The sequence below is a fragment of the Dromaius novaehollandiae genome, chromosome 14, assembly GCF_036370855.1.
Source record: "Dromaius novaehollandiae isolate bDroNov1 chromosome 14, bDroNov1.hap1, whole genome shotgun sequence".
In the NCBI taxonomy this organism is placed as follows: domain Eukaryota; kingdom Metazoa; phylum Chordata; class Aves; order Casuariiformes; family Dromaiidae; genus Dromaius; species Dromaius novaehollandiae.
This window is the reverse complement of record NC_088111.1, coordinates 24850668-24863738: the sequence shown is the minus strand read 5'-3', so window position 1 is coordinate 24863738 and position 13071 is coordinate 24850668. Positions and strand designations below refer to the sequence as shown.

At 56.2% G+C, this 13071-nt stretch overlaps 2 long non-coding RNA genes across 2 annotated transcripts; both read left to right on the top strand.

Moving 5' to 3' along the window:
- Positions 1-6896: 6896 nt before the first annotated feature.
- On the top strand, positions 6897-7942 carry LOC135329898 (uncharacterized). The gene is made up of 3 exons (XR_010391530.1): positions 6897-7031; positions 7444-7606; positions 7800-7942. It is a non-coding gene; the product is annotated as an uncharacterized LOC135329898 (long non-coding RNA).
- A 1260-nt stretch (positions 7943-9202) lies between these two features.
- Positions 9203-10129, top strand: LOC135329897 (uncharacterized). The gene is made up of 2 exons (XR_010391529.1): positions 9203-9348; positions 10021-10129. It is a non-coding gene; the product is annotated as an uncharacterized LOC135329897 (long non-coding RNA).
- Positions 10130-13071: the final 2942 nt, after the last annotated feature.

Genomic DNA, 13071 nt, shown 5'->3' with positions numbered 1-13071 from the left:
TCCCCTCCAAACCTGATGCTAGTCATGCTGTGGGGTCCCAGCATGGCCACGCAATGGAGCGGCCCTGGTATGCTCAGCAGGATGGCCAGCTCTCTGGGCACAGAGGGGGTGTGGGAGGAACTGGCAGGAAACCTTGCCTTGCTGTATCCCCTCGAAAACTCAGTTGTGCGGAGCATGCATTGCTCCTGGCCCGGTTTGGGGGCACCCAGCACAAGAGGGCTCTACTGCCAGCTGCACCCTTCTAGCTGGACGCTGAAAAGGGTTGAGCGCCCTTATCGGGAAGGGCCTGGCCACATCACCCCAAAAGAGAGCCCTTGCCCACGTGTATGGACACTCTGCCAGTGTGGGCTGGAGTGTTGGCTCTTGCCTGCTGTCTAACAGGGAGACCACGTGCAGAGCCCAGATTTTTCTCACTGTTTTGAATGTGCCTGTTTTTTCAGTTCTGGTGGGAAACCTGCACAAAGCAACTCGTCCACAGAGCCTGGCCAGGCTACGCGTGGAGAGAGAGCGAGCAGCACAAGAGTGAGGATGTGGGGGGCTCTGAGTGGTGCTTACATTGTTGTTGCTTGCTTTGGGGGCTGGGATGAGGTTTGTGATCCTCTGCAGTGTCTGGAAAAGAAGAAATATTTGGTAGAGTGAGTCAGAAGGAGCCTTCTTTGGCCGTTTTGGAGCTTGGCAGTGAGCTCCCAGGGGCAACATGCCTATCCCACCTGAAGGGAATACCTCCAAGGGAGTAAAACCCCGAGGGAATAATCCCAAGCAAACAGCCCCAAGACCCCCCTAGTCCGTGAGGACTCACCCCAAACTGCTCCCATTCCTCTCCCCGCTTGCTCTGCTGGTTCGGGGTGCTGGGGCCTGGCTGTTCCACTGTGTCCCAGTCCCCTCCATGCATTGCTGCCTGCCCACCTGCCCGATGGAGGTAGGGAACCCCCTTTACCCACCACGAGGCTGAAGGCTTCTCCGGGCTCTGGGTGATGTCCTGGGTCCAGCAGCCAACGGTGTCCAAAGCGGGCGTTGTCGGTGGTGTGGTGTTGATGGCGATGGGCAGGGGCGAGCAGGTCCGTGGCTCAGGGCTCCTTGCCCCCTCCAGCATGGGCGGTGGGCTCCTGGCAGGACTTGGCACAGCAGCTGGCCTGGGGTGCGTGGTCATGTCCCTCGTCTTCCTGGTGTCTCTCTGGCAGGCCCCATCAAAATTAAGGCTTTTACCTACTCCTGCTCTGCATGGGCACGAGGCAGGGGACCAGCACCTTGCACGTAACATCCACCTTCCCAGCAGCATCTGGGGGGACCTCCTCTACTCCTGGCTTTCCTAACTACTTGCATGGGGACAGTCATCCTTGGGATGCCGATGTGCTGCTTGTGGGTGGGGGAGAAGGGAGTGAAACCCTCCTTTTGTATTGGCTATTGACCTCTGGCCATAGGGAAGGCTGGACAAAAATCTGCTCACCAACCAAGGCAGTGGGGTTGAGGACCACCCCAAAAACACCCTGCTCCAGCCCAACCCTTTGCTCCAGGAGTGGGTCCAGACCTATCAACAACCCCCCGTCCTCCAGCAACACCCAGTACCGTGGCTCCCACCCCACATGGCTGGGGCTCACAGGTCCATGACCCCCCCCAGGGGTTGTGGGACCCCCAGTGCCTCCCTTCCCTCCACTCCCTGAGCCCTTTTGGAGTTGCAGCGGGGACTTGCTGTCCCGATGCCTTGCCCCAGCCTGCTCCTCTTACGCAGACAGGATGTTGCTTTGGGGAGCAGCAGCTCGGTGCCCCACAGGGGCCCCCGTCACTGCAGAGACAAGCTCAAGCTCTGGCCAAGCTCTGCCTGGGAGGAGAGCAGGCCAGATGTGAGGGCATGGGGCCCGCAAGCAGCACTTACGTTCTTCACGCTGGGTTTGTGGGCTGGGAGCCACATCCTGCATGGCTCCAGAGTCTGCAAAATTAGAAATTGTCACATCAGTGGCTCAGAAGAGCCTTTTATGGCACTTTCAGAGAAGAAAGAGAATTACAGTCTCGGCACATGGGGAAGGCTGGAAATAAACCTGCTCACTGCCCCAAAGCGCTGGGCAGGGTTTACCCTAAAACATTCTGATTTAGCCCACTCCTTTGCTCCAGATGTAGAATGTTCTGACTTAATCCTCACCTTAGCTCCAGAAGTGGGTAGAGACCCACTAGTTACTCCCATTTTCTGCAGCGCCTGGCACTGGCACTGTGGCTCCCACCCCATGTGGCTAGGTAGCATGGGTTCCCCACTCGCCCCTCAGGGCTCTGCCATGCCCCCAAAGCTGCCTATCTCCCCACTCCCCAGCCCTTCCTCAGCACAGTGGGACATGCTGGTGCTGTGCCTGGCCCTAGCGTGCTCCTCTTACACAGATGGGATGAGGCAACGGTGACGAGGCCTCTTGTGAGGCACCTTGTGGGGTGACGGGGCGCCATGGGGCAGTATGCAGGGCAACGGGGCTCTCATGGGGCAGCGTGCAGCATAACAGGGCTGCCATGGGGCAGCACATGGGAGGCGAGAGCTGTGCAGTGCCACATGGGGAATGGCAGGGTTGCTGGCCGTGCCAGGGCCACCAACTGCCCCTGAGGCAGCATGTCCTGTGACCCCAGGTGTGGGGCCCTGCTCAGAGGGACCCCTACCCCCCCTCCTCCCCACATCCCCCTTTGCTCAACATGGGGAACCGCATGTCATTGCAGTCCCTGATGGCGAGCTGCCAGAAGCCAAAGCCGACCAGGACGACAGGCCAATGGGGAAACCTGGGAGGCACCATGATGGCGACCACCAAAACGTGTAGTCTTCTCAGACGGGGCTACTGGGTGACCATGCTGCGCCTCTCGAGGTGGCCCCGGGGGGGAGGGGGGGCGGCAGGTCCCTGCCAGCGGGGTTCCCACCAGCCGGCCGCGTGGCAGGCCAGGAGCTGTAGTGCCAGGGGCCGGTGCCTTCTCAGCCCTGCAGCAGTGGCCCGCTGGGTCTGTTCCTTACTGGACGTGTGTCACTCACGCCTGAGTCTCCACAGGTCACGGGGGACAGTGGAACGTCCCTGTTTTTCCCCGGTACAGGGCAGGAAGCGTTTTCCATCTCCGATGGTGTTGCAAGACAACCTTGGAAGCTCAGAAAGAGTGTTCCTGCTGTTTAAACTAGGCAGATGAGGAGAACCTCTCTCTCTTTCTCTCTCAATTTCCTGGGAGGAAATAATTCTTTAATCAAGGCCATCCTAGAACTGCTAAAGCCTTAAAGAAACAGTAAATCAAAATGTTTTGTTTTCTATGTAGACGTTGCTAATTTAGCAAAGGAATTCGAGGTATCCCCTAACTGAACTGTCCTCATTATAATACAAGAAAATCATGCCCGTAGGTCAGAAAGACCCGCGCCTGGGTGAAGACCCCTCCCCTGAGCATGCGTAGTCGTAAAATGGTGTGTAAGCAATATTATAATTGTATGTAAATCACTAACCAACCGGTGTAAGAGGGAAAGTTGCAGACCTTGCAACTTGTATAAATGCTACTTGGAAAGCCTGGGGGGGGGGTGCACTTGATTTGTGGGGAAAACACCGAGCAGCCAGGCTTGCACAACTCTGAAATAAATAAGCAAATGTCTCTCCTGAGCGTGTCATTATTGGCTTAGTGCACAGCGGGCAACGAATCCGCTTTTCGGACAGCAGCGTGACCAGGCAGGGTTGTCCCCAGGGACTGGGGCTGTCCCTCTTGGAAACGGGGAGGGCAGGGAGAGTAGGAGGGGCAGTGCGGGCTCCTGGGAGTTGTAGCTTTGCTCAGGATTGGGGCCAGTTAGGCAGCAGCTATGAGGAGCAGCAGTGCTGGGAGGGCACGGTGTGGAGCTGTCCTGCTGTGCAGCACAAGGGAAAGTCGACCAGCACCGTTGCTGTCCGAGGACCCTGGAACAGCCGGAGAGACTCTGGAACAGCCACCCCACGGACACCGTGTCACTGCCTCGCAAGGCCACTGCGTTCAGGTATGTTTGACTACATCCGGCAGAAGAAATGTAAGCCGAAGGATCAGGGCAAATAGCTGCTTGTCTAGGTTTGTTACCTAGTGACGCACTGGCAAAGCTTTTTATGAACACCCGTACTCGATCGAGTGCGTATTCATTCTGTGAATATTAATTACTGCCAGACCGCGTACATCACTGATCCTTTAAAGCAAGTCCATGGTGTTGGGGTAGCACGTGTAGTGGAGACTAAATGCAATACCACCTCATTTTGATGTCGTTCTCTTCTACGAAAGCACTTGGAGCAGATTAAAACATTTCTCGGACTATTTTGTTTATTGAGTGGACCCTGATACTGGGGAAAAGCTGCCATGAAGCAGACCTAGGAGTCAGCTTCCTTAGAGAAGGTGTCTTGTCCTGTATTTGAGGGCTTCTGGTAGGTTTTGACAGACAGTAGTGAATGACGGTTTCCTTTGGACCACCCTGGGGAACAAAAAGTTCTGCCTGGAAGGCAAAATGTTTCTTGCGGCTGGGTTGGAAGAAGCTGGCTGCTGATGCAAGGCAGTGACAATTCTGGGGAGTCACGGGAAGTTTTGAAAGGACGGTCGTTCCCTTTTCTAGAAGGCTATGCACTTCGGTTCCTGATAGCTGTAGTAATGAAGCCAGGTAAGCGACAGGGAGGAGCCCAAGCCACTTTTGTCTAGCGAGTATTTTGCAAGGGGGGCAGGAAAGCGCTGCGCCCTGCTCCTTGCTGCCATCGCGTGTCTGGAAAGCGGTACTGCACACCGGGGGGGGGGGGGGGGGGGGGGAAGCACATGCGCATTGCGTTCCGGCGCGCTCACGGCTGCCCTCGCGTGTCGACAAGGCAGCACTGCAGCCGCCGGCGGCCACCGCTGCGTACGAAGACCGTGGCAGGCAGCCGGCGCACACGTGCGCGCTGCCGGTCGCCGTGTTCGCCGCTACTCTGCGCTGTCTCGGGGACGGGTAAGCGAAGGGGCCGCGCTCGTGCCCCCTGCCCGGTGCTCACGGACCGGGAGCGCTTTTCCCGAGAGGGCTTTTCCTTCTCGGTGCTTCCTGGGGGTGCAGGGACGGGCAGTGCCGTCTCGGAGCTGCTCCGCGGCACTCTCTCCCCAGGGCAGCCCCAGCGCCTGCTCGCTGATGCCCGCCGCTCTCTCGGGCGCGGGCAGAGCAGCCTCGGGGCGCTCGCTGCTCGGCCTGAGCGCCGGGGTGGCGCGGCGGGCTGCGGTTGGCGCGCGGGAGCCGGCCGGCTGCAGTGCGGCGCTGCGACCACGCGGAGGCGCCATTGCGGGTCTCGCCTGCCTCGCGCTCCGCTCCCCCGCCCCTCCGGCTCCCCCAGCGCGGTCCTGGGCGGCGCACGCGCGGTGCGGCGGCGCGCGCCCTGGGCGGCCGGCGCATGCACGGTGCGGCGGCGGGCAAGATGGCGGCGAGCAGGGCAGGTGTTTTCGCTGGACGGCGGCGGGCGAAGGCAGGGGCTGCCTGGAGTCGAGCATGTGGGGGCCCTGGTGAGGCGAGCGTGTGCCTTCGGGTGGCCGCGGGTGTCGGGCTGTGTCCTGCCAGCCGGGACCGTCGCTGCGTGGAGGCGGCGGGGCGGGGGGGGGGGGGGGTCGGGCCCGGCGTCGCGCCGCGCCGCGCTGGGTCTGCCGGAGCGCGGCTCTGAGTCTCCCTTTTGCGTGTGTCGCTTGTAGGGCCCCAGTTCCTCCCCAGCGCGGGCCGGGGCGTGCGCTCGCCCCTGCGGATGCGGCCTGGAGGAGTGTGGGGGGGTGTCTGCGTGGGGGTCTGGATGTCTCCAGCAGCGGCACGGCAGCCTGATGCCTCCTCTCGGCTTGGACGTGGGGTCCTCTGCAGCTCTTCTGGGATGCGGGGCCCTTGGTGAGTTCCCTGCTGCCTCCTCTGGCGTTCTCTGCGAGCTCATAGTTCCCTCCACCTCCTCCCCCCCCCCCCCCCGCCGCCCCCCTGTTTGGTGGGGTGGGAGACCGGTGGCTCCTCCCGCTGAGCTGACAGCCACGTGGGGCACCCCTATGCGCTCACTACGCATCTGGGATGGCACCCCCACCCTGAGGGCCCCGCAGTCCCACCCTTCCTGCAACCACCCCCCCAAAGCCATTAAACCACCCACGAATCCTGCCCCAACGCCCCCACAGGCCCCAAAACGCCTCCGAGCCCTGCCGCAATGTTGTCACTGACTCCAGACCTTCCCCTGCACTCTGTCCAAGGCCCCAAACATTCCTCAAACTGCTGCCAGACCCAGTCCCCGCAGCAGTGAGGCATTCTAACAAAGATGGGGTGCGATCTGCGTCTCCGCCTCGACTCAGTCCCGCTTTAGAGAAACAGGAACTTACAGCACTTCCTGGTGAAGAGTGTTGATGGGTGGATGCGTGGATGACAAAGAGATTTTTCTCTCTTTTCTTCTGAGCCGACTCTCAGAAGCCTCTGTATGTGCACGATGTGGCTGATCTGGGATAATCGTGCTGTGCGCAGTGCTTAAGGAGAACATTGCCCTAAAATGGCGGGCTAAGGAATAGCCTAAAAAACCTAAAAGGCTCGGGAGAAGCCAAAGAGAACACCGATGGGCTCTGGGAAGCCCCAGTGATGCTAGCGAAAACAGCGTGGCTTTTAGGCACCTCCTCAGAGCAGCAGCAATGTCTCGCTCCAGCCTATGGGACAATGGGGACTCTTAATTACTGCCTTGAATTACCACAAGTGTTGCGAAAGCAGAAGGGACTAGGGAGCATGCAGAGCAGGTTATGGACTATATGGCGAGTTTAAACAAGCAACAAGCCCCTCTGCAAATAGGAACAGGTTTAGCCCTAAGTAATAGATGAAGGTAGCTGTGAGTAACGTGAAGCGAAGCGGTGACGTCAGTCACCCCGAAAGCCTCGGAGAAGTGGTCCAAACACCTGATACCCTCGCGGCCTCGGCAGTCTTTTTGGTTTGTTTGGCAGGGTAGCCCACCGAAGGGGGACATCTCGAAGAGAAGCAGCAAGACCTCGGGATCCGGTGGTTCATTTTGGTTGTCGCCTGTGAGGCCAGCATCTGAGCATAAGAGGAAGCTAGGAGCTGTATTGAAAAGGTAATAGGTTTGAAACGGAGACAGGCAAATCGAGGGCTATCTTTCTTCCACATAGTTAAAGACTGAGAGAGTTGTCGGTTAAGTGCGCGTCTACAAGGGTCTGAGAACAATAACAGTAATACTGAAGCAGAATAAAAATAAGGTTTCACGGAAGATGGCGTTAGGTGGGTATTAGGCAACATGCCCGCCTGCCTAATAACCTAGCCCTAATTGCTGTGTGTAACGTTTCCAGACTGTTTACCCTGTAACGTATGATGCAAAGTGCTGTATTAAGACCTTTCCCTTAAGGAAAAGAAGAAGAAAAGAAAAAAAAGAGGGGGGAAAAAAAAAGGAGCACGGTAAAGAGAAAAAAACGTGCATAATTCAGTGTGTTTCACTGGAAGTAAAACGTGAGTTTATTGCTTTCTTACAGAGATGGCACCAAGGACAGCAAATGCTGATGAAGAGAAGGGATGGACAAGCGTTTTCTTGTGGTTAATACCTAAGGGACGGGATGAAACAAGCCAAAATGCAGCGGCCCCTCGATATCGCCAGGAACTGCTACAGGAGGAGGCGTTCTGGCACGGGTAACTAAGGTAACTATCGCTAATGACTGTTAGTAGTTATTTCGGCCTCCCAGAGGCAGCGCTGAGGACTGAGTAACCCGTTCCTACCCTGTGGCTATTGTTAACTGTATCTGCCCTTAGTTTTGCTTTGGTTGTTTCTATTTTGTTTTGTTACCGTACATGCATATATGGAAAGGGAAAGATAGAATGCTTACTTTTTTAGATTAATTGCCACGGCTGAAGTTGAAGAGACTATATATGAATATAAGCAAGCTGAAGTATTAAAATCAAATGGAGCCAAGTGAAAGCTGTCTCCCTCTGCCAGAAAAAGGGAAAGCCCGTTCCTCCTGGCGAGGAAGGATCGCCGTTAATAGTGATCCAAATAATAGATCACCAACATATAACAGAAGGTCTGTACGCGTTACAAGACGTGTGCTGCGTACATTCATCTCTGTGTGTGACTTTACATGTCTGTGAAGCATCATACTTCTAAGAGCTGCGAGACAGCAAATTATTATCTTAGGGGAATGGTAGTCAAGTGACCAGATTTACTGAAGAGGAAGCGAGAGAGAGAGAGAGAGAGAGAGGTGTCTGAAGTGTAAAACTAAGAGATCAATTTCAGGAATGCTCGATGAGTGCGAGCCCCGGGTTAGTTACTTGGCAATGGTATTTGGGGAAACAGGAAGACGGTGGATAGAAGAAAGGTTAAAGCCTTGTGGAATTAAGGCTCCTTCTCATCAGTTCCAACTTGGAGCAATTTTAGGAAGATTAAATTCCTCCAGCAGCATTAGCGTGGCTTTGCCGGTATCAGCAGACGGTGGTGGAAAGTACTGGGAGGGAGTCATGAATGGAGCTGGGACGAGGAACGTGATGCTGCTTTCACTAAACTGGGAGAAGTGGCTGTAAAACCTCCTGCCCTCTAATTCCCAGGACAAGGAAAGCCTTTTTCGGTAATGCTTTCCACATCTGCTGACTCCATGGGAGCAGCACCACTAGAAAATGGTGGTAAAGGAAAGTGAGTGCCACTAGCCTCACCCTTACGTCCCCTTTGGGGCCGGAACAAAAATTCTTCGGCTGTGAGAAAGACTGTTTAGCAGCAATCTGGGCTGATAACCGTCCTTGAGACTTTTAGCTTTGATCGCACAGGGGCAATCCAATCTGTTCAGTTCCTTCTAAAGTAGTAAAGTCAGGGAAATGAAGAGACAGCAGAGTATCATCTATCCAAGTGGCACAGCGGGTGCTAATCTTAACAAGCGGGGGCAGAGGGGTGGTTACTGTGCAAGTGTTACAAGCAGTGGATCTTCTCGCGTGCGTCTGAATGGATGGAGGGGCAGAACACGGTTGTGCCAAAAATGTGGATGCAGAAGATTTCTGAAAGATTAATCTCTAGCGCCTGCTTAGTCTAACTTCCCTGTCACGGCAAGCCCGACTGTCGCCGTAGCTTCCAAACCAGGGGCTGGGGGAAGCGGTATTCGTGGCTCGCGTATTCTCGTTTACCTTGCTCGTTTGCGTATTAGGTCCGCTTTTGTGCTTACAAACAACTTTGGATTCTTATGATTTTCTGCAGAGCTTTGATTTTTTTTTTCCTCTCTCTCTTTCTTTGCTCTGTACTTTTGCAGGGCGATGGATTTTACTCTGCCTCCATCAACAGGCACTGGCTGGCAAAGTTGTTGTGTCCCAATGGAGACTCTTAGGCAAGACGGGAGGAGTTCGGATCCGCAGCCTGCCAGAAGAATGTTGCCCGGGAGGGGTCGCTTGAGCTATAGGCGCTGGTGCGTACGGCTCGTTCTGTCAGACACGAAGAGGTTTTTCTTTTTCGGTTGCAGAAATCTTAGCTTGGCTTTACACCCTGTAGCGGCAGTATTTTTGTATTTATAAATTGCGTTAATCCTAGGCGTTCAGAACCTCGGGGAATGACTATATGCTTCTGTGAAGAGCTACCGGTTACCACCGCCCTCAGATGGGATTTTTGCTGTCACAAGTTACGGTTTCTTTTAGGAGCCAGCTACAAAAGTAATTTTGCTATAGCAGAGAAATGGGGTTATGTGTGTACGAGCAACAGCGCCAGAGTACACAGCAAAACCACAACCTACCATAGCCCATCAGCTCCGTCTCTCTGGAGTTTGGAGGTTTTGGAGGCCTCAGTTTTTGTCCTGCCTTGGCTGGACAGTGCTTTCTGAGAGTGTCTGTCAGAGGCAGAGTTTCCCTGCAGAGGACCATCTAGCGAAGGCTGGAGGTGGCCGGGTGCCTGAGCGAGCCTGCCTGTCCGTGAGAGCCGCTCTGACATCTTTGCGATGAAATGGTGCCAGAGAGGGTGACAGAAGCAGCACGGAGGGTCGGTCACGACTATGGGAACAATCACAGGCCTTGGACTAGGAAGCAGTTCTAGTAGGAGGGCTGTGCATTTGCCTGGCCTCTCAGTAACCGCTGTGGCCTCTTTGCAGGTGCCGAAGCCCAGTTGGGCAGTCGAAGGAGCCTCGTCGCAGCTGGGAGCTCTGCGGAGATGCGCAGCCGGCTGTGGAGGATGAGCTCTGACTTGCAGCGTGGACACAGCTAAGTCCTGGGCCACATCGTACGTGAGCGGGGCTGGGAGGTGCGAGGCGGTTGTCCCCCTAGGTGTGGTCACTGGTGCCGCTGGCTGTGGATGTTTGCCCACGGAGCTGAGAGGACCAAACATACTAATTGTCTGACCTGGAGATGAATTAGTGCTTGCAGGCTTTCAGGTAGGTCCAGTGCAAGTGCAGCTTAGTGCAGTCCCATGGAGTGACGCTTGCACGTGCTCACATTTGAATGGTGGCTAAAACCAAGCCTCTAAACAGCAACTGTAACATGATTCTAGTGCGTGTCTTCCCGTTCTGCTGTACTTCTAAAGGAAGGGGAAACTTCCTAAGCTGCGGGCAAAACTCCTTGGCTTCTCCTGACTGTTTCCAGGCTCTGGAAACAGCTTTGGGTGCTTTGGTGCTTGTTGCTTAAAGCTGAGGGTTTGGAATTTTTCACTTAAGGTTTATTGTTTAGCTTGCTGCTGAGGTCTCTCACCCAGGAGTTACAGTTTATTCCTTTCTTTTGTGGGGCTCAGTCTTTATCAGTCAGGCTTTACAGTTTGCTCATGTAGCGATCGGGGCGCAGAATTTAAAATCCAACCTCATCCCTAAATTTTATAGCCTCGGCAACCACTGGGGTTCCGAGGCTTGCGGTTTGTCACTTAGCGTTCAGGGCTTATGACTTGCTGAGAAATGAGAGGGGCTAAATCCTTAGATAATACACTGTAAGCCCTGAAGCCTAAGCAGCAGGCTGCAAACCCTTGTATGGGGTTTGTAACCTTCCCCTGTACCCAGCATTCAGCTCTGCGCACTGACCTGAGTTCTGGATTTGATATGGCGCAGGCCCGTCACACTGAGACTGGCAATGTGACAGGTGAGCTGAGAGCTGTGGAAGTGTCTTGCAGGGCTCTAGTCTGGGGTAGGGCAGAAGTGCAGACAGGTGTGATCAGGCATTTTCCTCTCATCTCTGAGATGAATCCTATGCCTGAAGGAAAAAGCAGAGGAGTAGGCTGTCGGCTACTCAGACACCTGCCATGTCAAGGGCAGCGGCAGGAGCTGACCCTTCCCCGACGGACGGATGGATGCTGGTGTGGTGATGACTCTTCAGGCATCACAGGTAAGGGGAAGCATGCTGACACTGAGCTCCATGGCAGACTTGCTTCCAGCTGTTGTTTCTGCGCAGTAAAGCAATAAACAGTTGCTTTATTCTTTGCACTCATCTCTGTGGTTCCTGCTGTCGGTTTGCCTGAAGATGATGCCCAGGGGAGGAGGTTACACATTGTGTCCGGGGCTGGGAGCTGGTCCCCGAGTCCCTTGTACTTTGGAGTGCCTGCGCTTCCCAGGGAACCCAGTGCTGTTCCCAGAGCTGTGGGGAATTTCCCTTGCGTTGCCTGGGCTCTTGGGGGTGTTTCCCATCATTGTGGGGGCAGCCAGGGCCCCTGCAGGGCTATGTGAGGTCCCCAGACTGCTTCTGGATTTGCTTTCAGCACTCCCCAGTGTCCCTTGTGGGTCTGGGGCCAGGGCCTGCGTGCCAGGAGTAGGGAGATAGAGTTTCCATGGGGATGGGGGGAGCCTGCAGGCACCATCCTGTCAGCTGCACTGAGCCCTGTGACATGCCTTATGACCCCTCTGGTGTGCCCCAACACCCTTCATTTGTATTTTGCTTTGCCTCAGAGCCCTGCATTTGCCCTCTGAGGGGTCCTGAGGGCATCAATTCACATTTTGGGTTGCCCCCAAGGACTCTGTGTGCCTTTTGTTGGGCCCTGTGGTTGTTTTGCAGCACACTGCAAAGTTCTCTGTTTAGCTTTCTCTCCTGTCCCAGAGTTTTCTGGGTGCTTCTTGGTGGTGCCCCCAGAGTCACTCTGTTTGTCATTGCCTTTTTCTACTTTTGTTGCACCCAGAGCTCTCCATTTGTTCTCTTGTCCTCTGCATACTCCCCTTTCCTCTCTCTACACTCCAGGACTCTCCCTTCAGCTTTCAGCAAGCTGCTCTCAGGAGTGGGGGTGCCTCTGCTGCCCTGGTAGCCCCACCTGTCCCTGATGGGGCTGATGGCCATTCCCTCTCCCCAGTTCCTGATGAGCTGCAGCTGTGGACCCTGGGGCTGGGATGAATGCCAGGTGGAGCTGGGTGACAGGACAGGCCCCAGGTGGGGCCCTGTGGCTGGGACAGGTGGGACAAGCCCCAGGTGGGGCTGATTGCAAGGGTGGGCACACACCAGGGCTGGGGCTGCATTTGGAGGAAGCTTGTCCTGGGGCTGGTTCCAGATGATGGAGCTGCTGCTGAGCACTGCTGGCTGGGACCGGCACGGCAGCTGTCCCGTGGAGAAGGTGAGTGGGGCCAGGGGAGGCGTGCTCCAAGCTGTGGGTCCCACGTGTGCTGGAGGTCTGGGTGGATGGGAGCATCCCAGGCAGCGCAATGCAACCGGGGTGCACCGGGGCCAGGGATGGTGGTATGCTGGGGCCGTGGGGGCTGAGGACGAGCTGGGAAAGAGCAGTGCACCGGGGCCATGGAGGTGGAGGGAGGAAGGGGGTGCGCCGAGGCTATGGTGGTATGGGGAGGGGGGGGAAGTAAGGGGGTGCGTTGGGGTTTGGGTGGGGAGGAAGGAGGTGCAGTGGATCTGCAGTGGTGCTGGGGGGGAAGAAGGGGTGCCTCTGCTGTCCCTGATGGGGCTGATGGCCATTCCCTCTCCCCAGTTCCTGCATGGCTGCAGCTGCAGGCCCTGGGGCTGGGCTGAATGCCAGGTGGAGCTGGGTGACAGGACAGGCCCCAGGTGGGGCCCTGTGGCTGGGACAGGTGGGACAAGCCCCAGGTGGGGCTGATTGCAAGGGTGGGCACACACCAGGGCTGGGGCTGCATTTGGAGGAAGCTTGTCCTGGGGCTGGTTCCAGATGATGGAGCTGCTGCTGAGCACTGCTGGCTGGGACCGGCACGGCAGCTGTCCCGTGGAGAAGGTGA